At 38.1% G+C, this 23,630-nt stretch overlaps 1 protein-coding gene and 1 pseudogene across 2 annotated transcripts in view; both read right to left on the bottom strand.

Annotated features, from left to right (window-relative positions):
- The window catches only part of NDUFAF2 (NADH:ubiquinone oxidoreductase complex assembly factor 2), a 148,815-nt gene that overhangs the window by 67,566 nt on the left and 57,619 nt on the right, over window positions 1-23,630 (bottom strand). The gene's annotated exons all lie outside the window — the stretch shown is intronic.
- LOC123853740 (PRELI domain-containing protein 1, mitochondrial-like) lies at window positions 998-22,628 on the bottom strand (annotated as a pseudogene).

Raw genomic sequence — 23,630 nt, 5'->3', positions numbered from 1 at the left:
ACTGCGTCCCTTATTTTTTTCCTACCTCCCTTTAACAATCCAGTTTAAAACCACTTTACATATACTTCCCCAATCTTCCTTTTGTTTTGAGAACTAAGAGCAACCTAACTATTGTATGACAACATCACCACCTATTGGCTGCAAAGGGATTGGGATAATCTGCTTCCTTACCCTTCAGAAAGACTAATGCATAATTTGAGTTCTCCTTATCTTCTGCCTTTTATTTACACTTATTTGAAAAAAATTTCAGCTGAGTTAAGTCCACTTAAAAACATTTTTTTCCTCATAAGTACATCTTTTGTCTCCATCTCTCCTTTTAAAAATCTGTAGAGTTATTGCATCTCTTGATTCCACTGCTATGAGTCTGTGTTTTTGCTAATGTGCAGCAATTCAGATGAACTGTGGATTAAAAGCAATGTGAATTATTCTGGAAATTGAACTACCATTTATAACACAATTTCAATGGGAAAATGTGTTGAATTTAAGCAAGCTGCTTACATGGAACTTTTGGAATTCAAGTAATTTGTAGGTTGGAAACTTGTTATAATACTAAAACATGTAAAAGTATTAAGTCTTTCACTGCGGTTTCCAAGGCAAATAAAGGAATTCTATTGTAACACAAAGCAGTCCAGCATATATTCCAGCCCCCCTCAAAGTTGATAAACACCTGTCCTGTGGAATTTGAATCTTGTACTACACAGAGTGGAACACTCAAATATTTGTTGATAATAATGATGAGGTCCATTGCTACTTTGCAGTGGCTCATTAAAGTTACACCAGTGATATAGGAAGGAACAGCTTCCATTACTTTTTTTTAAGATTTTATATATTTATTTGACAGAGAGAGAGGGCACAAGCAGGGGGAGTGGCAGGCAGAGGCAGAGGGAGAAGCAGGCTCCCCGCTGAGCAAGGAGCCCGATGTGGGACTCAATCCCAAGACCCCGGGTTCATGACCTGAGCCGAAGGCAGTCGCTTAACCAACTGAGCCACCCAGGCACCCCCAGCTTCCATTATTTTGTCTTTTATCTCTATGATGAAAACTACCAGGATAACATTTATAACTCTAATCACTTAATGAGCTCTAATCATGAACTTTTGTTTAAAGCAATGTTCTACTTGGATGTTCTTACACTTTTGTGGCAGAGTTCTATATCTTCCTGTAGTATGTCCTAAGTATCTAATCCTTGAAGTCCTATCTTTATAGTAAGCCCTGTGAATTCCCATCTGAGGAAATTTTGTGCTGAAACAGGAGAAACACGTAAGATTGCTCAAGCAAATTGGTCATTATGAAGTCACTTTTGTTGCTGGTACCAATCAAGCAGCAACGTATTTTTGTCCCTTGGTCTGTGCCCTGCACCTCAGTTCTAGAAACTGCTCCTGAAATTCTATTTTGAGTCCATTTTTTTAGGCAGGAAAAAACCTTCACTGCCCATAAAATACTGTAACCAAAAGTGTTCTCACTGGCGTAGACAGAGCCTATTCTTGATTAGAAAGACCCTATTCCCTTACACTGAGACCTTTCTGTGGCCTAATCCTGACATCCAATGCCCAGGTATATGACTTTCTCCTCACTGTTAACTATATTCCAGCCTTGCAAATCACCTGCCCAGCACTACTTTATTGGCCCCCAAGATTTTGGAAACCTATGGTGTTGGCTGTTTCATCAGTAATTATGACATCCATCTCTCCCTATCCCCCACTGCTTTGCCTTTCAAATCTCTCAAATCCTTTGATAGTACTACATTTTACTCATTTCCTAATTCAAAAACTTCATTTGTTTTTATAATATGAATATATTTAACACTACACTTTTATGGTTAGGTTGACAAATATTGTTATGTTTTTTATCACAACAGAAATTTTGTTTGGAAGTTGACTTCTGCTGATAAAGTACAAGCAGGAAGGGCAGAGGGATTTGAGCCAGGTGGTCAGGCGACCTACCACACCAGGGCCTGCTGTCGCTGCTGCTTGCTGGCCGCCTTGCTGGCAAGGTCCTTGGCCTTCTCCTTTGCCATCCCTTGGCTTCCTTGGCATTCTCAACAAGGGTCTTGGAAGGGGCCTCCCCTTGCAGCTTGGTCAAGATGTATTCAAAGCCCTTCACAGTCTTGGTCAAAGTGCTTGGGAACAGGGTGAGGCCAAATTCCCGGACAGCTCTGGAGACACCAAATAAGCTAGAGGAGACCCCGCTTCCTGGCGGATTTCGGTCCAGCCCCTGTTCTCAGAGTTCATACCGTAAACACATCGTTCCTCCACCACCGTCAGCTGGGCATGGTTGATGTTCCAGGTGAAGGTGGTCATGGTCTGGTTCTACGGGTCCACAACAGAATCCTCTAAGATGTACACTACACTGACCGAGCAACGTTGGCAGGAAACCGTCGCTGGGCCCTTGGAGGGTACCCTGTTGGTGTCGGTCAGGAGACCCTGCGACAGGAGCTCCTGGTCAGGGGTCACCTCCCGGTACACCATGTCTTCCCCCAAGAAGACATTCAGCCAGAAAGAAGAAAGAGCACTGAGAAACAAAAGGAGATTGTACTGGTGAGGCCAGGGAGTGACTCACCTCACTTCCGGTGACAATGCACTAGAGAAAACGTGGTCATATAGCCACACCTAATTTTAAAGGAAACTGGTAAATGCAATCTACCTATGTGTCCAGGAAGGAGATAGTGGATTTTGGTGGAAAGCTAGTGGTCTTTACAAATATACTCCTGGATAAATCTAAATCAACAAAGATACTGAATACCAGGCCATCTCATATTGGCCCCAGAAAGACTGTTACTGAATTTAAAAATCTGGTAAAATAATATTTTACCCATATTTTAGTGCTATCATAAAAAATACTCCAGAAAGAAACACAATAAATCTATCAAAAGATGTTGTCAAGGATACTTGTTCATTACATTGCATAAAGTCTAATCATAAAAACCATGGGAAAAGTCACATCAAATCTCAGTACTAAGAATAATAGAAAAATAACAAATATCATTTTTCTCTTATAGGACTAAGAAAGATTAGCAACACTGACCCGAGGGTGCAAGAAAATTAACAGGTTCTTATGCTGTTGGGAATGTAAATTAGCCAGTATGAATTATGTTACCAAGTGTTTCCTTTTTTGAACTGCTGAGAAGTTAAAGTGTGGCCAAAAATGATCTCTAGTGGGGTATTTACATGAGATTTTTGTACTTACTTTATTCGTTGATCATTTTTTTAATAAGAAATGTGTATTTTTTTCAGAATAAAAGTAAAATGAGGTTATGTTTATTTTTGGAAGACAAAAAATAGTCTTATTCCTTCAAAATAGTTGTTTAGGTGACCGATCTCATAGCCATGGTGAAGTTCTGACCAGAAGGCTGTCCCTTTTTGAGTTGGTTGCTACAAAGCCCAGAGATGCCTTGGCAGTCCACTCTGAGAAAATGTGCAGGTAACTGGAGTATACATTACAGCCTCATATCTGGCTCCACTTTTCCCTCACCCTGATTTTACTTTCTCCCTTCAGTGCAATTTTATACTTCTATCTTCGAGTCTTCAATCTCATACCTCTTCTAGAAGAAGGAAGAGAATGACTTTATGGCACAGTTTTATTGTATCACAACTCTATCACTCTTCCTATAGAAATCTTAAAATTCCACAATGCATATATTTTTCTTAAAAAGAAAATCCAAAATTTTCACCTTAGTGTTCACCCATTTAAAAAAATACAAAATTTTAAAATACATTTTAAAAATACAATGAATATTTATTTATATAAACACATATATACACACATACATTGAATTCCTAGGTCTAACACTGTTCTGTATATGGAAGAAAGAAAGAAGGCTCACGTTACTCACAGTCTGGTTCAATGATCCCAGTATTTTTTTTTTCAGGATAACACACATCAGAAAACCTAATGGCCTCACGTTCCCAGAGGCCTACCAAGACGTATGCTATGTACAACTTGCAGCATGATAGCAACAACTTTGTCTCTGATCTGAGACATAATGGTGGTCTCAGGGATCAGATGGTTAAGAATACAGATTCGCTATAATACAGAGAGATAAGTGTAAGAGAGAAAATGCTATCTGCTATGATACCACACAGAAAAAAATAAGGAACGTGGAATTGTGGAGTATAAAGAAATGGGAAACTTTCTGTAAGAGATAGTCATCAAATAGGAGTCAGGCAGACACAAAGGAGGAGGGAAACAGATTTCAAGGACCATTCCAGAAAATGGAAAATTACAAAGACAATTGGATTTTACAAAGAGAAGATGGTGAAAATATTTCTGAATAGAAATTACTTGAATAGATGCTACTTTAAACATCTTTGTTTAAACATATTTGTTATTTATTTTATTTATTTATTTATTAAATTACTTGAATAGATCTTTTCGGCACCACTGAAAAATCAGCTAATCCATACAACAGCATTTTTAGATATATGAAGCTGATTGCTTTGAAAAGCAAAATACTTCCAGTATGACCATTTTAATAAAAATAATTTTAAAATAATTCAGGGTTTTTTTCCTGCCTTAGTAAATTAAACACCCTTTGTGTACTCACTTTATCTTTGGATCTCATGCTAATTACAAATAAGTAACATAGTATGCTGTACTTTACCATAAGTAGGTCCTACTGGGATTGGCTTTTTTTTTTTTTTAAGATTTTTATTTCTTTATTTAACAGAGATAGAGAGCACAAGTAGGCAGAGAGGCAGGCAGAGGGAGAGGGAGAAGCAGGCTCTCTGCTGAGCAGGGAGCCCGATGCGGGGCTCGATCCCAAGACCCTGGGATCATGACCTGAGCCGAAGGCAGACGCTTAACCAACTGAGCTGCCCAGGCGCCTGGCTTTTTGACTTTTAAATGATCCCACTATAGCACAATAACTCAGTTATTTCCTTTTTTTTTTTTTTTTTAAGATTTTATTTATTTATTTGTTAGAGAAAGACACAGTGAGAGAGGGAACACAGGCAGGGGGAGTGGGAGAGGGAGAAGCAGGCTTCCCGCTGAGCAGGGAGCCCGATGCGGGGCTTGATCCCAGGACATGCGGGGCTCGATCCCAGGACCCTGGGATCATGACCTGAGCCGAAGGCAGACGCCTAACGACTGAGCCACCCAGGCACCCCAACTCAGTTATTTCTTATTACCAGTGTTACTGCTTCTAATTACTGTCTATCAGCTTTTTCCTAACCTTTTATGTAGAAAATTAGAAGGGAAATTGGCAGAGGAAGAAATATTATTGAGCTTGCTACATCCCTAACCTATTTTTGCACATTACACCAAGTCGGTAGTTGTGGTGTGAGGATAGCTGTATTCTGTACAACGTTCAAAGTACACAAATTTTGTGATTTATTTTTTTCACACTACTTTGAAAGAGATTTTGTTGGATTTTGTTTCAGTCAATTTGTAGGCAAATTTTCCTGACTTCTTAAGCTGTCATAAGCCTTACTCAAGGCCTATCATTTGGGGCACAGTGAGGTAGAAACAGTCAACTGGCGTAAGTTTTAAAATTTAGACTTTTGCTATAATCTCTGAAAGATACTAGACATTTAATCATAATTCTCCCTTCATCAAACTTTAATTTAAAAGGTACTACTCTACCTCAGACCCCCCAGGATAGCTCCTATTAAACCCCCCCCCAAAACCCCAAATCAGACAAGTGTTGGCAAGATGTGGACACATTAGGACCCTTGCAGCATTGTTTGCAGGAATGTAAAATGGTGCAGCTGCTGTGGAAAACAAGATGGTGCTCTTCAAAATAATTAAAAATAGAATTATTATATGATCAAGCAATTCCACTTCTGGGCATAGAACCAGAAGAACTGAAAGCAGGGTCTCAGAGAGAGAGGAGTACACCCACGTTCACAGTAGCATTACTCACAACATCCAAAAGGTAGAAATGACCCAAATGTCCACTGACAGATAAATGGATAAACAAAATGTGGCATATAGATAAAACGGGATATTTTTTAGACTTAAACATGAAAGAAATTCTGACACACATTATAACATGGAAGAACCGTGAACGTAATGCTAAGTGAAATAAGCCAGTCAAAGAAAGACAAAAAGACAGATACTGTATGATTCCACTTACATGAGTTACCCACAGAAGTCAAATTCATAGAATTAGGAAATAAAATGATGGTTGCCAGGGGCTGAGGGAGGAGGGGGGAACCGAAAGTTGCTGAGTTTCAGTCTTCCAAGATGAAAAGAGTTCTGGGGATTGAGGTGCACAGTAAGGTGAATGTACTTAATTCTACCGAAATGTGTACTTAAAACATGGTTAAGATGGTAAATTTATGCTATGTGTTATTTACTATATATCATATATATATAAAATTTATAGATTTTATAAACTTGGGAGATCCCACCACAGTTTTTTTAAAGATATTATTTATTTATTTATTTTATAGTGGGGGGTGGGGGTGGAGAGCAGATGGGAAGAGAGCAGAGATGGAGGGAGAGGGACAAGCAGACTCCACACTGAGCACAGAGCCCAACACAGGGCTCCATCTCATGACCCCAAGATCATGACCTGAGCCGAAATCAAGAGTCTGACACTTAACCGACTGAGCCACCCAAGTGCTCTCTCCTTAACACTCTTAAAATTATTCTTTCACCACTCATTCAAAGACATTATGCATTAGGTTAAAAAAAATGTCCTCATAAAATGTTGTGGAACTAGACAAGGGTGAGGATTGCACAAAAATGTGAATGTACCGAATGCCACTGTATTGTATACTTTAAATTGGTTCATTTTATGTTATGTGATTTTTACCCAATTAACAAAAAAAATCCTCATCTACATTTGGGATTTAAAGATTCCCGAGGCCAAGGGCTACAGCATGAAGTGTTGTGGCTAGTCTCAGCCACTGACTGCATTAAAACCTCACACAAATCTGGCAACATAAGAAGGAATAAAATACTACAGTAATTCCTTAAATGTGGTACTGCAAGAAAAGTACTTTATGGTAACAGTGAGGCAGGAGATATACTTTATGGATATACTTTACCACCACCAGCACCATAGACTAAAACGATAATATAAAAGGCAACAAGCCTGTGATTCAGGGCTCCTCTAACCTGGCAAACAATTAATTTACCAGGCCTGCAAGATCAAAGAGATTAAAGAGATAGTGGAATCAGACCTCGGAAAGCCCAAGAATGCCAAGACAAGGTACTTGGACTTTTTCCTTGGCACAACAGGGAGTCGCTGGCAAGTTTCATAAAGCAGGACACTAACAGGTTCAAAGCTGTGTTTTAAAAGAAACACTTTGGTGACCACTTTGAGGATGAATTGAAAGACAAGACTGGAATACCAGACTACCACAATAATCCAGAGAGAGGTTTATAAGGTGGAATAGGCCAAACTTTGGGATCAAAGAGATACAGCGTTTAAGGCATGGTACTAGGGGCTTTTCTTAAGTTATTCCTTTTAATCTCCACTTTGAAGCCTAATATTATTTTTTGCATTTTACAGAAGAAGAAACAGAGGCTTGTCCCAAAATAAACTTGGATGAAGGTCACACAATTAGTTGGCAGAGAAACTGGAATTTTAATTTCAGTCTATACGACATCAAAGCCTGTGCATATACATTTTTTACTACCCTGTGGTGTCAGCCAATATATAACCAAAATAGTTAAACTGCTTTATATAACAAAAATGTAAGTCTGAGGTGGGAGATAGGCTAGATGGGGGATAGGCACTTGTTGTGATGAGTACTGGGTGTTCTATGTAAGTGACGAATTACTGAATACTACTCCAGAAACCACATAATTTAAATTTTAAAAAAATGTAAGTTTGGGTACACTGAATACTTCTCATCAACAGCATAGTTAGCCCTCATGGAAGATAAAAATCCATGTTTTATTCCTTAAGTAACTTTTTAGTACTTAATGAGATCCTAAATTATATGCACTAAAACCAATTTATATCTGGAAGTAATTTTTTTTTTAAAAAATATGGTCTTATTGGGCGCCTGGGTGGTTCAGTTGGTTAAGCAACTGCCTTCGGCTCAGGTCATGATCCTGGAGTCCCAGGATCGAGTCCCGCATCAGGCTCCCTGCTCGGCGAGGAGCCTGCTTCTCCCTCTGACCCTCCCCCCTCTCATGTACTCTCTCTCATTCTCGCTCTCTCAGATAAATAAATAAATCTTTAAAAAAAAATATGGTCTTATTAAAAGAAACTCTTTACACCAAGTAAGGTTGAGCTCATAAAAAAATTACTATGTCCTCTCGTAATCTATTTATACCATTTTTAATAAAAGGTTACATGAATATATTGACTCAGAAAGCATATAATTAGAGGCCGTAATCCACAGGGATATATTTGATCTTTAAAGCTGCACATTACGATACTTTCTCTCTCTCTATATATGTAATATATATAACGTATATATACATATATATAACATATATAACATTTAACATATATATATTATACACACACACATACGTATACATATTACAAAGAATACAAAACTCTGATATAAATACAAAAAACTTGGGAGATTAATGTATATTGGTTTTTAATATACCTTGGCTTCCACAGAGAGATGGTAGGGATGGTTTTGCTATGTATGTTGTGTGAAAAACAACTTGAGACACAACCACAAAGCCCAACAAAATGGCCCTGATTGTGAGTGTTCTTCTGCCACCACTCACTTCTCAAATCACCAATTTTAATGCACTGTGGTCAAACTTTGGTGTTCTTACAGTGTCAAAGATAATATTTTGCACTGCGTGATTGCTTCTAGCAAGAAGATGAGAGTAATGTCTAAGTTACAAAGAAGAATGAGGAATGACACTTCTCTATTATAATCTCATCAAGGAAAAAAAAAACAAAGGCTATGTGGAAAATTCTTATTGAGGGGTTAGGATTAAGATCAACTTAGCTGAGACTGGGAAATACGATGATCAGCTCAGGTATAATGGCTTCGAGAGAGTTAGTTGCCTAGGAGACAGCTTTTACAACTCTAACCTCTCAGTGCAAATTATTAAGCATTTCCATTACCCCTATCCTTAGGCAAACTGGCTTATTCAACAAGGATCTTAATTTTATAACTCTAATGCCTCATTCTTCACTTCGCATAAAAACAAGAACAGTCCATGCCTTTGAAACTATTCGAGGTAACCTGATTAAAAATCCACGTTTTAAACTCAATTTCCTTTTCAAAAAGTTTAATCTGAGTAAGCACCAACCCCGGGATACAAAAATAATTTGACAACTGAGTTATATGCCAAGAAATGATATGAATATTTATCTGTTTTTTTCTTGATTTAAAATGGATAAGCAAGCAAACATATCTTCTCAGTGAAAGCCTTACCCAAACATAGTTTTAATACTCTCCAAATTGCAAAAAGAAGAAAGAGCCAAGGGAATGAATTTTTGCGGGGGGGGGATGAATTTTTAAACTTTGTTCCAGTATATATTAGCACTTAAAAAAATTAGACACTGGGTCTTATTCAGAGACACACTTAAATTTGTGATATGAAAGAGAAATGAATACATTTGTCAAAAATAAGAAGGCAATTTTAAAGGGGAAAAATATGATAAGAAACAAGACTCTTGATTTTTTTCACTTCGTGTTTAATAAATTGCTCTGGGAGTAAACTTTCTTTGTTCTTCTACTCTATCTGCCATGAAGGAAGGATGATAAAGTCACTGACACATGGCTAGAAAGGCTTACCTTTCATCGCAGGGACAGTATAAACCCTGAGCTGAAGGCCACTTAAGCTAATTCTAGGCATTCACAGCATCATCCAAACACTACATTTTACCTCTTCTATTCTTCCCAGTTTTAAATATCTCAGCAGGAAGCCCTACTGGATGAGATGTTACCCTGGGACAAGCTGGGTTGATTCATTTCTAGGTGGTATGCTCTGTGGCAGGTTATAATCCTACTGACAAAGATAAGATTCTCATATTTAAATAACATGAAACATCAGAGAGAAGAGAGGAATAGGTCTGCTGCAACACTAAGGTCCACAGGCAGTGTTCACCTAGGGCAAACCATGAGGTGGTTCAGAAATGGCTGAGGTCAATCCTCACCTCCAACAGTTAAGGCACTGTCTTACTTCACAGGTCCCTACAAATAGGTAAGATTACCTTGGAATGCTCTGACACCAGCTAAGCGGAAAAGCAAATGTTGAATAAACTTCAGATTTTTTTTTACTGCATAGGCAATTAGTTAAGAGCACAGATTATGGAAAGAGACCCCCTGGCTCTGAAATTTACCGGCTTATATTCTTTAGTATTATGTAACTTCCTTGTACCCCACTTTCCCTACCTTTAAAATAGGGATAGTAAGATAAAATATGATCACTGGATAAAATTAATTACTACACGTAAACTGCTAATAATGCCTAGCACTAAGTATTACATGTGTTAGCTATTACTATTGTTATAAATTATTCTGTTGGTTGTTTATCATTTAAAAATTATACTACAAACTAAACAAAATATTTAATACTGAACTTAAAGAGAGAACACTCAGGTTATCCCATGAGGACTCAGCAATACAGAGATTTGTACAGTGCTCTCCCTAGGGTGCTGTGAGGCTGGTGGTAGTAGAAGGGCCATCATACGTCAGGTTTTGATCACAGAGTGTAAGTTTATGTTTCAGAACTGGCAGTTCTGCTGCTAACAGGGAAGGGTGGGCAAAGGCAAGTCCTGCGACTCAACGTTCAGATTAGCCTGGCACCCTGCACTGCAGCCATACTTCTGCCTGAAAAGCTCTAGGGACTTCAGGATCAAAGGAACAGCTCAAAACAGTTGGTAGAAAGGTCAAAGGGGAAATAACTGTGGAGGTGGGGAGAGGGAAATGAATGCAACTTAGGGCTAATTAACTTTGGCAGCACTATTACCTTCCCAAGCATGGGAGTCCTCTCCTGCCTGGGGTGCAATTAAAGTGCAAAGCAGAATAGAGAAGACCATCAATGTTGTCCACCCTCGCTGACCAAAGCATGGGCCAAGAGTGAATGGTGTATTCTGCCAGACATGCTGAAGGGATGCTCACTTCACTTTGGTTTTATAAACTACTTAGCCACAAGGTGATCTTGAACTGTGGTAAATTCTGGTTCGTTCACAAAACACACATCCACATTGTGTCTTTCAGAAGAGATGCTATGATAGGTAAGAAAATAAATAGCAAAATGGTATCAGAGACTATGGTTAAATAGCAAGTGTGAGAAGTCATAATGTGCAGAGGAACCCACAAAACAGTCCCTGACACCAGGAAAAAGCAAACCTTATATTCTTGGAATACTTTATTTGAACTTTAATATTCAGATATAAAGTGACATGAATGGATTATAAAAATAATCCTGGATTGGGAAAGGCATTTTTTTTTTTTTTAGATTTTATTTATTTGTCAGAGAGAGAGTGAGAACGAGCACAAGCAGGGGGAAGGGCAGGCAGAGGGAGAAGCAGGCTCCCTGCCGAGGAGGGAGCCCGATGCAGGACTCAATCCCAGGACCCTGGGATCATGACCTGAGCTGAAGGCAGACGCTTAACCAGCTGAGCCACCCAGATGCCCCTGGAAAGGCCTTTCTATAGATGACAGGAAACCCAGAAACTTTAAAGAAAAGGGTTGTATAATTTACTTCATAAAAATAAAATCTGGGGGAGCAAAAATATACCATTAAACAAAGTCAAAAGACAAAGTGAAAAAACTGCAGAAAAAAAAGATGTTTAACCAAATGAAAAGCAAAGGGCTGAATGTTCCTAATATACAAATAGGTTGAATAAAAAGAGAGAACTGATAAAACAATGGATGAAGGATATTAATAGTTTTTGTATAGGAGAGAAATATATAAACAGGAAAAAAAAAGATGCACAACCTCACTAATAATTAAAGAAATGTAGATTAAAAAGACATTCTCACTTGTTAGATAAAAATACAGACAGCAGCACAAACAGAGAAAAACAGGCAATAATACTGTGGTAGAGATTCCTATCTTCACCCATATCAAGTGCTCCTTGAAGATTGGGCCTCTGGCAATGGGCTGTGAGCTGAAGTAACACATCTCACTGCTATTCCAAAAAATGTCATTGCTAGTAAAAATAAGCTCTAAAGCTCTTAGCCTCTATCAAATTATCTGAAGAGGCCACACACTGCTGCTACAACACGGTGGAATCTCTCCATCAGTCTGAAACTGTCAACACCCCCACCCTTAACCTGGAGTAGGCAAGTGAGAAAGAAACTTCTGTCATGTTAATCCACGGAATTTCATGGTTATTTTGCTGTCACAGCCCAGCTACCCATCCTGACTCATAAACATACTCCTAACTGCAAAGTGGTTATTTCAGGGAGGGTGAGTAAGTATTATGGTGGACTTTTGCTGTCTGTATGAAATATTTCTATAATTTTGTATTGCTTTTGTAATTTGGAAAAAATTAAAAGGTAAAAAAAAGGAATAAAATGCTGACATCCAAATTATAAACACTGTTAACAATTTCCCCAGATTTACACTACTAGAGTTGCAGAAATATTTCTTATTTAGGTTAATACATCTGTCTCTAAAAGATTACCAACAAGGAAGCCATACTCCTATTCATAAATGGATACCAATTTTGAATTTATTACCAATAGTCAGGCCCAAAAGAACATTATTTCCACAGAATACACAGGAAAGGATACAGGAATAATGTTAAAAGATCAAAAAGAAAGGCCATATGTTTCAAAAGACAAGAAGATACTTTCATAAGGAAAATGAGTTCAGATAAAAAAGTATCCAGGAGCACCTGGGTGGCTTAGTCGGTTGAGCATCTGCCTTGGGCCCAGGTCATGATCCTGGGGTCCTGAGATAGAGTCCCACTTTGGGCTCCTTGTTCAGTTGGGAGTCTGCTTCTCCCCCTCCCTCTGCTTGCTGCTCCCCCTGCTTGTGCTCTCCCTCTCTCTCTCTGTCAAATAAATAGAATCTTAGAAAAAAAGTACCCAAATTGCTGGTAGTAATCAAAATCACTATCCTAAAAAGTAAAAAGCTCTACAACCATTCTCCTAAGGTTATCCTAGGGCCAATCTAACTTCTATCAATTTCATTTTTCTGAACACAATAATGGAAGTAAAATTAAACCTAAAGCATATTTCAAGGAATGCCCTGGGAGGGACAAGGTTCCAGGGAAGCCCCCTCCTTCTTCCATCAAACCCTGCAATTCAACCTAAAGAGCTTCATTTTTAGGTTTTTGCCACTGCTACTGTTGCATGAGATTTATTTTTTTTATTTTTTAGATTTATTTATTTTAGAGAGAGAAAGAGTGCAAGCAGGGGGTGGGGCAGAGGGAGAGAGAATCCTGAAGCAGGCTCCCCACTGAGCACAGAGCCCTAAGATACAGGCTTTATCCCAGGACCCTGAGATCATGACCTGAGCCGAAATTGAGTTGGCCACTCAAATGACTGAGCTACCCAGGCGCCCCTCACATGAGATTTTGTGTGAAGAAATGACCTGGAGACAAAAGATAGAAAATCCTTCATCTAAAATTGTAATTGTAGAAAGATATAGAAATATAATATTAAAGCCCATGAAAGAAAGAAGTTACTACATTAGGGTGTCTGCCTTTTGAATACCAAGTGGTTAAACTCTAGAAAAGGACTCTAATCACTGCAAAGCGTACATCACTGTAAAAGGTCAAACAAATAAATACATGAGCATACTACATAAGACATATCTGCATCCAAGCTTCTGAAATGGGATGGTATACCTGAGGCAAGGTCATCTCATCTAAAAGCATATCCCACTAGTTCTTTACAACAGGGAGATCTAGAAGTTTTATGGCTCAATTCATCTGCACTGGGGGTAGAAAGTCAGATTTACAGGTCAACTCAGCAAGAGTAGAACTCAAGGACAGATGGTGGGAAGAGAAAGACTGCCAGAAGGTCTTGTGTTTCAGACAGGAAAGGGTTACGTAGGTATATTTCATCAAGTCTCACAATAAAATAGATCCCGTTGTGGAAAGATAGCCTCACGGAACAGATGAACAAGCCTTCTGGAATAAAACTGCAAGCTAGTTTTGCTGCCCTGTAGGGAAGGGATCTACTTAGAATACATCCTGCCCAGTGGCAGAGAAGCAAGTTTAAATGATTGGTAGTTTTCAGTAGTTTGACAAAGTTATCCCAAATGCTAATAAAATTGTAAAAATCATAACCAGAGCTAGTCACACCAATTTAGAGCATTCATTTTCATACCTGAACTTGGGTTTTTACAAAGGACACTGATACAATGAAGAACAACTGGAGAAAGGATGATACAAAATTTAGAAAATACAACTTCAGAAAACTTTGGAGAACCACAGAGTTAATTTACTGATTGGAAGACTCTGGAAGGAAATTAGAGTCATACCACGATTCAAAGAGACAATACATAGAATCCTTTTGTAAAATGAGTAATATTTTTGTAATGTAACTAGTGTAGACTTTTAGTGTAGACTTTTAGAAGGCTGTCACTTTGTCCTTAAACTTTTTTTGGTAGCTTCAGCAATGTCTACTGTGGCAATTTACACATAACAGTTGTTCTACATATTTTCTTGATTAATTCATATCAATCCCCAAATGTAACTGTTTTTAAAGTTGGTTTCCACTTGCTGGGTTTTTCTTAAAGCAGAATTCACTAGCATACTTTTGAAAACAAAATATTCTTCCTATCTCTCTCTCTAGCTGGCACATTCATATGGTTCAAACATAAAGCATAAAACGGTATAAAGTGAAAAATCTCCTTCCCATGCCTATTATGCCCATGCTGAGTTCCTATCCCTGCACACACATACAACTGCCAACCCTTCTTTATTAGTTTATCCTTCCAGAAATTATTATGCACAAAGAAGTCAACATATACGTATATTATACACATACACACAGACATATAATTTCCCCCCTTGTTTATCCACAAATAGCTTACTCTACAAACTGTTCTGCAATTTTCCTTTGTATTTAGTTATATTAGATTTTTTCCCATTAATACATAAAGCAAATCCTCATTATTTTTTACAGATGCATCTATTGTGTGTATGTACCATCATTCCATAACTGGTCCTCTAATAATGAGCACTTGGGAGTTAAGAGAAATTTAAATCACAATCATGGAATTATTAGTTTCTAAAGGACTAACAAATTTCAAACAAAAGATAGTCTACTATTGCTAAAATAGTGCTATTAAGGTTACTGGTATCATTTGGGGTATCTAGAATAATAGTTAAGTCTAAAAGTCCAAAAACAGGGGCACCTGGGTGGCTCAGTTGGTTAAGCCCAACTCTTGGTTTCGCTCAGGTCATGATCTCAGGGTCCTTGGATTGAGCCCCCTGTCGGGCTCTGTGCTCAGTGCAGAGGCGTTTTGAGATTCTCTATCTTCCTCTCCCTCTGCCCTTTCCCCCATCACTCTCTCTCTCTTTCTCTCCTTACCCCCCAGTGCTCACCCTTCCCCCCCAGCATGCACTTGCTCTCGCTCTCTCTCCCTCAAATGAATAAATAAACTCTTTTTTAAAAAAGTCCAGATACATTTCCAAAAAAAGATTTCAGCACATTAGTGACAAATCTACTTGCTCATACCTGGATTTTTAATTGAGTTTATTATGGATAATTTTACCCATGTGATTTACTCGTCTGATATGTCAGGAAAATTGTCAGGCTTCAAGAAGCATATGTGGTTTGCCCATGGCTGCCACAGGGATTTTAATTTTGATTCATGGCATGTGGAAAAAAAAATCACTGGAAAGCAGACAGAAAATAATTACCAAGTAGCCTTTAAAATCGTCAATTTCCTCTAGCAAACACTGTGAACAAATGTCTGGAAAGAATGTCCTCTACTAACTAAAAGCAATGATTCTTTCCTCCTTATTAGTAGAAGATAATCTGAATGTCTGCCCACGGATATATAAAGACTTAACCATTACAAATGATCTTTATTAACCTGGTTGGATAAACTAAAATGAGCTTATAATTCATAATTCATTAGTTTATGTACTAAAAAGAGTCATACATTTAAGTCTTCACCAAGTTTTAAATTTGGCATTCTCTTAATCTGGTACTGGTCCATTTCCTGTAATGAGTTAAATAATTAGTATTTCTTACCAACAGTCTATGAAGGGTGAGAATTTCATATACAAAGACTGGGAATCTTTATATATTAAGATTCATGAAAAAAATTGGGAAAGGTGAAAACAGTCTACAAGGATCTCAAATAGCCAGTAGTGCTTTTATTGGCAATATTTCAACTTGTGGGTAAAGAAATATTCAAAGGGACAATTTAAAACTACTTCTAATTAAAGAGAGATAAAAATACTAGTAAATGGAGAGTATATTTAAACTGAGACATAAGAATACCATTTAATGATCATTTTTCATATTTCTGAAATTTAGGCTATAATCAATCTCATACTTTTTAAGATTAAAAAATATAAATTTTTAAATATCCATTAGATGTTATTTTTAATATCAATTCTTCATAAAACAACGTTACTTTAAATTACATTTTTTTAGTCCTTTTACAAATATGTTAATCTTTATAAATGATCTGTGCTTTAGACAGAATTTTGAAACTTAAGCAATCATTTATTTTCAGCCGTGCTCCATAATGTCAGAGCAAAATTGTGACAAACTGAATATTCTATGGAGAATTCAGATGGGAAGCCCTTTAGAAAGTTCATTTACTTTAAAACTCACTTCAGATCTTATCTTTCACACAAATGGGATATAAAAGTAGTAGTAATAGTCTAATATTACACTGTATGTTAACTGGAATTTATTTATTTATTTTTTAAAGATTTTATTTATTTACTCGACAGAGAGAGACACAGTGAGAGAGGGAAGACAAACAGGGGGAGTGGGAGAAGCAGGCTTCCCGCGGAGCAGGGAGCCCGATGCGGGGCTTGATCCCAGGACCCTGGGATAATGATCTGAGCCGAAGGCAGACATTTAATGACTGAGCCACCCAGGCGCCCCTGTTAACTGGAATTTAAATAAAAACTTGAAAAAAATAAAACCTTTGTTTTATATATTATACAACACTAATAAACACATGCATTTAGATCTTGAATCACTTTTGTACTCAATAATTTTTGCCTTCAGGTATGTGTATGTGAGTATACACATATATCTATAATAGTTTTGTATTAATTGTGGCTTCATTTTTGTAAATGTTCATATAGAATATCAAACATTCATATCTCTCTGCTTTTATTTTAGCACTGATGTACAATATTGATTTCTTTTTTTTTTAAAGATTTTATTTATTTATTTGAGAGAGAGAATGAGATAGAGCATAAGAGGGGGGAGGGTCAGAGGGAGAAGCAGGCACCCTGCCGAGCAGGGAGCCCAATGCGGGACTCGATCCCGGGACTCCAGGATCATGACCTGAGCCGAAGGCAGTCGCTTAACCAACTGAGCCACCCAGGCGCCCTACAATATTGATTTCTATGTCTTTTTTGAATGACACAGAATAACATCCAATGTTAAAAAAGTGATTTAAATTATTTAAATACACTATTACTAAGGGGCGCCTGGATGGCTTAGTCAGTTTAGCAGCTGACTCTTGGTTTCAACTCAGATCAAGGTTTCGGGGTCCTGGGATAGAGCCTTGTGTCATGCTCTGCGCACAGTGGGGAGTCTACTTGGGGATTCTCTTTCTCCCTCTCCCTCTGCCCTCCCCCCCCCAACTCACGCATGCACTCTCTTACTAAAATAAATAAATAAATCCTTAAAAATGAATAAACAGATACAGTATTACTAATTTAAAAAGGTGGTAATGATAGTTAACATACCTTGCTAACTACTAAAACCTAAGCCTGGTAATTGTCTATAACCTTTCCATACAGAATATCCTTATGGTTATTTATATTCTAGTCTTCCTCAAATATGCAAATTTAATAAAAACTAACATGTTTGTTCATGAAGAACACGTCTGGGAACCTTAACAAATAAGTATGTTCACAGTTTTTGATAATAAATAATTGGATGATACTGAATACTGTCCACTATGGATGAGTATGATGAGGTTCTGCCCCTGAGGACTTCACAGTTTAGTGGATAAAACAAATATGTCAAAATAAGCTGTAGTAGATAAGTTTATGGAAGAATGTTTAGGAATACTAACTCTCTTGGTTCCTATGGCTGCCATCACAAAGTACCACAAACTGGGTAGCTTAAAACAACAGAAATTTATTCTCTCACAGTTCTAGAGGCTAGAAGTCCAAAATCAAGGTGTAAGCAGGGGGCCATGCTCCCTTGGATGACTCCAGGGGACACCCTGTCTTTGCCTCTTCTAGTGGTGCTGGCAATCCTTGGCATTCCTGAGCTTGTAACTGCATCACTCCAATCTCTGCCTTCATCTTCATGTGGTTTTTTCCCTGTGTGTGACTCAGTGTGTCCTCTCCTCTTCTTATAAAGACACTAGTCATTGGATTTAGGGCCTATTCTAATCTAATAGGACCCTATCCTAGCTAATCATATATGCAAAGATCCTACTTCCAAAAGGTTCTGAGATTTGGGGCAGACATGAACTTTTGGGGGACCTATTCAACCAACCACATTGACCGTATATGAAGAAAAAAAGAAAAAAAAGCAAAGCAAAACAAACAAAACTTGTCAGACTGTGTAAACTTCAGGTTGAAGTGTTTTACAATTTGTGTTTCATTGTTAAGGCCAGAGGAAGAGCACAACTTAACTACTTCTTAAATGTTCTTGAAGTCTTCAGTTAGTGGTTGTACAAATCCTCAGTTCAACAACAGATCTGAAATGATTTAATAGAATATCCTCAAAATCCAAAAGAGTTATCATGTCCTGATCTATATCAGTGGCTCTTCGAAATTTCACCCATGTACTATTAAAAATAACAAAATAAACTAAAGAGGACTGTTCCATCACTCCTGCTTGCAGTAGCATATCTCATCAGAATTAAGGGTAAGGTTAGTTTTCTCTCTGATGAGACATCAATGAGATGCTCTTTTCTTTTTATTAAAGAGTTATTCATACTTGTGAAAAACAAACAAACAAACATAGCTATAATCACCAAAACCAAAGATCAGTTATCCCATCACCTGAGGGCTTCTTAAAAGACACCAGAGGTCTCCCAAATCACAGTTTGACAATTAATGATCTGAGTTAATTGGCAAAACAGAGATTAAAAAGACATCTTTACTTGCAGTGTTTACAAAACAGTATTTCTATGGCATAAAATGATAAAATTACTCACCAACACTTGGTTTAAAATTTGGCCTTAATTACTAATTTTGAGGAAGTAGATATATTTGTTTCAGTTTTAGGATTTAAAAAAAATATTTATGTCATAGCATTCAGTTTCCAGTTCTTTTTGAGAAGAACTCTTATGCATTTGTTTCATGTGCTTTATAAAATGTCTGATAGATGTTATACCTTCTTCAAAAACCTGATTCTTTAGAAAATGAATTCTATAATATGCTTGCTACAAATATGGTCTCTTCTCATCTCTTTCTTCAACAGTAGCTTAAATAATGCAAGTACAAATGCCACTTCTTTAAATATCTGATGGGTCCTCAGCACCCTGGCATGTGGTAGCTTTGTCCCCAAGCTTTTTTTTTTTTTTTTTTGGCCTGTCAGCTGTGAGAAACAGTTTTCTACCAATTACTGTCACAATATGAATAAATTCAAAACTGAAAATATAAGCACTCAATATTTTCAGTACATTTATCCCCAAACTACATTAAAATAGGGATTTAGCATGTAAACAAGGAATTTAGAAAGTAATAAAGAAGCATCACACTATACTTTGTCTTCTATAAATAAAAACACAATATAAGAAGATAAAAAAGCATTCACACACAGAAGAGAAATGGGCAAATGACAGCAAGCATATGAAATGAAAAAAAAGTTACAGCTGCGATGAGAGTACCAATTAAGATATATGAGTCCCCAAAACAATGCTAGAGTTGTTGCTGAGTTTTTCCCTTTCGAAAGATTAATTTTTACTTAACAAATATTTTTTAAAGATTTATATAGTATTCCTCTCTTTGTCCAATACCAGTTTCCTTTAGGATGTGGCTCTAAATACCCATTACACCAGCAGCTAGTTGCTAACATGATTTTGGTTTGAAGTATATTAACAACATATGATAAGAATGAGCAATGTTCTCTCTCTCTCTCTCTCTTTTTTTAAGATTTTATTTATTTATTTGAGAGAGAGAGAGTGTGCATGAGAGAGAGCATGAGCGGGGTGAGGGGCAGAGGGAGAAGCAGACTGCCCGCTAAGCCCGATGCAGTGCTTGATCTGGGGACTCCACGATCATGACCTGAGCCAAAGGCAGACGCTTAACCGACTGAGCCACCCATGCACCCCAGAATGAGCAATGTTCTTAGGTAATTACTGTTAATACAACTTCGAATACATAAGAGGTTCTTACCCTAAACTGGTTCTGTGTCAAAATTCTTCTTTTTTGGGGGGGAAGGGAGTGATAAAAATTCTAAATTTACAGGTATGATCAATAAACACACAGTGTGAACTTCCTACGTACATATAATCCCTGTGGTCTGGTCCATCAACCTCCTTTGGCCAGAACTCTGCTCTCTGAATCACAATCAGTTTTGACACCATGCTGATGATACTCAATTATTTCTAGGACACATTCTTTTTTTTTTTTTATTCTTATGTTAATCCCCATACATTACATCATTAGTTTTTTGTTTTTTTTCCTGGTTCATAAAAAGGTTTTTTTTTTTTAATTTTATTCTTATGTTAATCCCCATACATTACATCATTAGTTTTAGATGAAGTGTTCCATGATTCATTGTTTGTGCACAACACCCAGTGCTCCATGCAGAATGTGCCCTCCTCAATACCCACCACCAGGCTAACCCATCCTCCTACCCCCCCCCCAGAACCCTCAGTTTGTTTTTCAGAGTCCATCGTCTCTCATGGTTCGTCTACCCCTCCGATTTCCCCCGCTTCATTCTTCCCCTCCTGCTACCTTCTTCTTCTTCTTTTTTTTTTTTTCTTAACATATATTGCATTATTTGTTTCAGAGGTACAGATCTGAGATTCAACAGTCTTGCACAATTCACAGCGCTTACCAGAGCACACACCCTCCCCAGTGTCTATCACCCAGTCACCCCATCCCTCCCACCCCACCCCCCACTCCAGCAACCCTCAGTTTGTTTCCTGCGATTAAGAATTAGGACACATTCTTGGGCGCCTGGGTGGCTCAGCTGGTTAAGTGACTGCCTTCGGCTCAGGTCATGATCCTGGAGTCCCGGGATCAAGTCCCACATCAGGCTCCCTGCTCGGCGGGGAGTCTGCTTCTCCCTCTGACCCTCCTCCCTCTCATGCTCTGTTTCTCATTCTCTCTGTCTCAAATAAATAAAAAAAAAATCTTTAAAAAAAAAAAAAGAATTAGGACACATTCTTTTAAACTCATTTCCAGACTAGGCATTAAGTTGCCTTGTGTGTACTGTCACTCAAACTTCTCAAATGCCTTTTTTATACCTTATTCTTAATGGTCTGTGTACATTATTAAGTACAGTTTAACAAAACACACAGAATGGGAATATCTGGGCCTAAAAGCCCTAGTTTGTGTCATTCATGACACTTGCCTCCCTTCCTCCCTCCTCTGCCTGACTTTCCCTTTCCCTCCTGCTTATCTCCCATATTCATTCAGTCACTAAGTCATTTCTTTCCTAATGCCCCTCTCAATTGTGCATTTTTTACAGCCCACTACCACCCCTGACTGCAGATCAGCAAGCACTACGTGCCTGTATTATTGCAGGGGCAGAAGCTTCTATATCATCCACTTCATCCAACTTCATGGGCACTCCAATCCATCACTGCCAGGCGAATATCGCTAAAATACCTTTTATTCATGTCATAACTCTTTTAGAACTATTCAAAGGCTTCCCATTACCTATGAAGGCATTTCCCAAATCACGGTTCCTAGAATACTAGAGTTTCACAAGATTTTAACATGTTTTACGTGTTGTTGTTTTTTGTTTTTAAGATTTTATTTGACAGAGAGACAGCGAGAGAGGGAACACAAGCAGAGGGAGTGGGAGAGGGAGAAGCAGGCTTCCCGCCGGGCAGGGAGCCCGATGCGGGGCTCGATCCCAGGACCCTGGGATCACGACCTGAGCTGAAGGCAGACGCTTAACGACTGAGCCACCCAGGCGCCCTGGTGTTGTTTTTTTTTTTAAAGGAAGAGGGTGGATTCTCTTGTCAAATGTAGCTTAACAGAAAAAGTGGTTTCTGTACAATAAGATTTTTCAGATCTATTAATATGTTAAGTACACGTTACACATATCCAAGGGTGGGAAAGTACACATCTCTTTTTTTTTTAAGATTTTATTTATTTATTTGAGAGAGCAAGAGAGAGCATGAGCTGGGGGGGGGAGAGGCAGATGGAGAGGGAGAGGCAGACTCCTGGCTGAGCAGGGAGCTCGACGTGGGGCCCTGGGATCATGACCTGAGCTAAAGGCAGACGCTTAACTGACTTGATCCAACCCAGGCACCCTGGGAAAGTACACATTTCCTAAATTTATTTCACCGCAGAACCCTTTTACCACAAAACACCTTGTAACCTCTCCCAGAAAACTATGATGGTTTTAAAAAGCACAAATTCCTCAGTTTGCTCTTTATGTTTTTCTAAAGTCTGACCTCAAATTATTTCTAAACTTACCTCTAACTTTGTATGAATTGCCATTTTCAACTAGACTCTACACTCGCTGTACCCCAAGTTATGTTTATGTATCACTTTGTCCTCCTTCTTGTCTATAAAAACTCTGTCAACCTATTCATAGCCAAATTCTAGTTCCTTCAAAAGCCTTCCTCAACAATTCAAGAAAACAATAATCTCTTCCTCTTCTGAACTACTCCACCAATGCCTCATCTAATGCTTGAAAACACATCTAAAGACTTGCCTTTGAATTTAGTTTTTGTTTGTGATTTTTCTCCCTTACTAGACAGCAAGGTCCTTGAACGAAAAGTATATACCCTATAGTACTCACATCTTTGCAATGAACAGGGCCTTGAAAATATTTGCCAAAGAGACAAATTTTTTGTAGGATAGTGTGCTTTTTACCCTCCAGATGTCTCCACCTTTCTGCCCTCTGCCCCAGAAAACTGACCTCTATCAATTACATAAACAGGTTCCTTGCTTTCTGGCTTCCAGTAGGATTCAGATAATAATAGGGAATACCAATGGGAGACTAGAAAGAAGGAGAAGAATAAGGTCAGAGAACTTATTTTGCTGGCTCACTCCTTGCAAAATCAAATAGGCTGTCTCCCTTAGCCGGAGGTCACAACTCAAGGTCTCAGAAACCACTTCTTTTCCTCACCCTTTCAGGCTTGGAGGTGGGAGACACTCTCCTGTTAGACCTCCAATACTGGACGTGTGGTTTCCTACACCCTGTGGTTTCCTCTGAGATCCTGCCCACAGGGACACATAGTGCCTTTATTACCTAATCTGAATATGCCATCTGTTTCTTACCTGAATTCTAACATACAGATGGTAGATTCAACTCATTTGGCTGTTTTAAAATATTATTAGTCTCATAATACTAAGAATAAGCAATGGATTTCTTTTGAGAATCTAAAACTAAAAACAAGCAGTAGTTTACAATGAGTCTTGGATTATGATCCATTTGAGAGAAGAAATCATGACTTATTCAGCTTTCTACTACCCCTGTGCCTGGAAAAGTCACAT

The sequence above is a fragment of the Mirounga angustirostris genome, unplaced genomic scaffold (assembly GCF_029215605.1).
Source record: "Mirounga angustirostris isolate CCGP_5_RB_7025 unplaced genomic scaffold, mMirAng1.0.hap1 SCAF_7, whole genome shotgun sequence".
Taxonomy (NCBI): domain Eukaryota; kingdom Metazoa; phylum Chordata; class Mammalia; order Carnivora; family Phocidae; genus Mirounga; species Mirounga angustirostris.
This window is presented reverse-complemented; position numbering and strand designations above follow the sequence as displayed.